Raw genomic sequence first — 3510 nt, forward strand, 5'->3', positions numbered from 1 at the left:
AACCTTAGACGGATACTATGCCCAAACATTGTTTATTTCCTTGATTTTTCTCCTGTTTATTCACATATTTATTGCTTTTATTCTCTTTTGTTTACACACATGACATTCGATCATTTAGGCTATTTTTCAGAATTATGGTTATTAACAGTATTCACTTTCTTCCCTACGGACCAACAATTTGCATTTACACACACTTTATTACTCGATCGGCACATACACTTGCGTCCCTATCAAGTTTTTGATGCCATTGCAGTGGAAGATTAGTGATATGAGGAACACTTGAATTTTCATCACTTTAGCCATTTCCTTTATTTAAATTTTATTGTTACTCCTTTATTTTAGTAAAATATACTCATTACTTTTTGTTTACTAATCATTACAGGTTATTCTTTTAAGAATTATTCATACATTGATTAATCATTTGGCATCTATGAATGCAAGGATGGACAGTTTTGTGCAACAGAATCACTGGAAGGAGGATAAGTATTGTACAAAGAATAATGAGGACAACGCAATGACACAATTATTTGACCAGTTCTTTCTGTTTAAATCAAAGCAATTTCAGGATTCAGGTCAACAAACTCTAGAAGAAACGTTAGATCACTTTGTAAATTCTTTAGGGGAGGGTAAAACAAAAGGAGAGCAACAAGTTTAGGGTTCAAAATTTTATCATTTTTAGGAATTCAAAGTGTGATGTTAGTATTAGTAGAGAATGAAGAGGAATCTCAAGGGAATGACATTGCACCACATTCATTAGTGCTGGAGTAGCCAGATATCGAGGAGGAACTTGGTGCTCATAATGAGAAATTAAAATCCTCAACTGAAGAGCTCGCAAAACTCAAATTGAAGAATCTACCAAAGCATTTAGAGTACGCCGTCTTGGCGGAGAATTCTAAACTTCCAGTTATAATCCTTCATTTTGCACCCATCAAGGAGCGATCGCATGGAAAGTTGCTAATATCAAGGGTATAAATCCTTCATTTTGCACCCATAGGATCCTAATGGAGGAGAATTTTAAACTTATTGTACAACCTCAAAGGAAATTGAATCCAAACATGAAGGATGTGGTGAAAGCCGAGATGATCAATCTACCGGATGCTAGGGTGATCTATCAAATTTCTGACAGTGCATGGGTTAACCCCATTTAAGTGGTACCCAAGAAGGGAGGAATGACTGTCATCACTAATGAGATGAATGAACTTATCCCCACACGTATTATTACAGGATGAAGAGTTTGCATCGATTATAGGCAATTGAACGATGCCACGAGGAAAGATCATTTTCCTCTTCCATTTTTTGATCAGATGTTGGAATGGTTATCTGGGCATATGTTTTACTACTTCTTGGATGGGTTATCAGGATATTTTCAAATTCCCATTGACCCAGAGGATCAAGAGAAGACAACCTTTACATGTCGTTTTGGCACATTTGCATATAGACGGATGCCCTTTGGTTTGTGCAATGCACCGGCCATTTTCCAACAATGCATGACCGCCATATTTAATGACCTTAGGGAATATATCATGGAAGTATTTATGGATGATTTTTCCATCTTCGGGGATTCTTTTGAACATTGTCTGAAAAAAGGTCCTAAAGAGATGTGAAGAAACAAGTTTGGTCCAAAATTGGGAGAAATGTCATTTTATGGTTCGTGAAGAAAAAGTTTTAGGGTACAAGATATCTCAACATGCAACAGAAGTTGATAGAGCTAAGATTGAGACTATCGAGAAGCTTCCACCCCCTTCCTCCGTCATAGATATACAGAGTTTCCTTGGGCATGTAGGTTTTTAAAGGTGTTTCATTAAGGACTTTTGGAAGATAACCTGGCCCACTCACTAAGCTCCTCGAGAAGGATATACCCTTTGAATTTTCCCCAGAATGCCTATCGGTATTTGACACACTTAAGGAGAAACTAGTGAATGAAACAATTGCTATAGCACCCTGATTAGAACCTTCCTTTTGAAATTATGTACTATACTAGTGATCATGCAGTGGGGGTTGTTTTGGCACAAAGAGGTGACAAGCACTTTCAACCTATATACTATACTAGTAGAACTTTGAATGATGCACAAGAAAATTATACTACTACCGAGAAGGAGTTACTGGCTGTCGTGTTTACATTTGCAAAATTTCATACCTATCTTATATTGTCCAAAGTTACAGTTTTCACAGATCATTCCACACTTCATTATTTATTTAGCAAAATTGATGCCCATCTACAATTGATTCATTGGGTTTTACTTTTGCAGGAATTCGATATAGAGATCAAGGATAAGCTAGGTATAGAGAATTTAGCAGCTTATCACTTGTCAAGGCTCGACCATACAAGGAAGGAATCTTGAGAAGGAGTGGAAATCAACAACTCATTTCCTGAAGAGCATCTTTATCTTATCAATACACTAGGTAAGCTTAATACACTATAAATTGCAGACTTTGCAAATTACCTTGTAGCTTCGGGTCCTTCCCAAGGTTATAGCCTCACATCTTAAAAAGAATTCTTTGCAGATGTGAAGCATTATATATGGGATGATCTGTACTTGTTTTGAGTTCCTACAGATCAGGTTATTCGATGTTGTGTCTCACATAAGGAACGACGGGGAATCAATTGGAAATGTCATTCAAGGCTATGGGAAAGACATTACAGCGCAACCAAAACCACCGTGAAAGTACTCAAATCTTGCTTCTTTTGGCCCTCCATTTTCATGATGCACAAAGGTACATTCAATGTTGTGATAATTGCCAATGACATGTAACCTTTCTCGCCACTTTGAAATGCCTTGGAATCCAATTATTAATTGTGAGATTTTTTATGTTTGGGCATTGAATTTATGGTACATTTTTCTAGTCTCATGGCAATAAATACATCTTGTTAGTGGTGGACTATGTTTCGAGATGGGTTGAAGCTCAAGCCTTGCCCTCTAACGATGCTAGGGTTGTGTGCCATTTTCTAAAAAGGTTATTCTCCCGGTTTGGAGCGCCTAGGTAATCATTAGCAATTAAATCACAGATTTTTGTAATGTGCACCTCTAAAGGGTTCTAAAAAAATACAGTGTCACTCATAGGATAGCTACTCCTTATCATCCTCAAACTAGTGGCCAAGTGGAGGTTTCCAATCAATAATTGAAATAAATCTTAGAGAAAATAGTGACTCTTGGTAGGAAGGATTAGTCCGAAAAAGTTTGATGATGCCCTTTGGGCTTATATAACAGCCTACAAGACGCCATTGGGAACCTTACCTTACCACCTAGTCTATGGGAAAGCATGTTAGTTACTTGTTGAACTAGAGCACAAGGCTTATTGGGCCACTAGATTTTTAAATTTTGATTTAGTTGCTTCAGTAGAAAAAAGAAAAGTCCAATTGAATGAATTAAATGAATAGTGGAGAATGTTGTATAAGAACTCCCGTGCTTATAAAAAGCGCAAAAAGATTTATCTTGACAAGTTGATTAGAACTGGGTGAGAGTTTTGTGAGGTGGATCATATATTACATTTCAACTCTCGCTGAAAACT

The sequence above is a fragment of the Dioscorea cayenensis genome, chromosome 4 (genome assembly GCF_009730915.1).
Source record: "Dioscorea cayenensis subsp. rotundata cultivar TDr96_F1 chromosome 4, TDr96_F1_v2_PseudoChromosome.rev07_lg8_w22 25.fasta, whole genome shotgun sequence".
Taxonomy (NCBI): domain Eukaryota; kingdom Viridiplantae; phylum Streptophyta; class Magnoliopsida; order Dioscoreales; family Dioscoreaceae; genus Dioscorea; species Dioscorea cayenensis.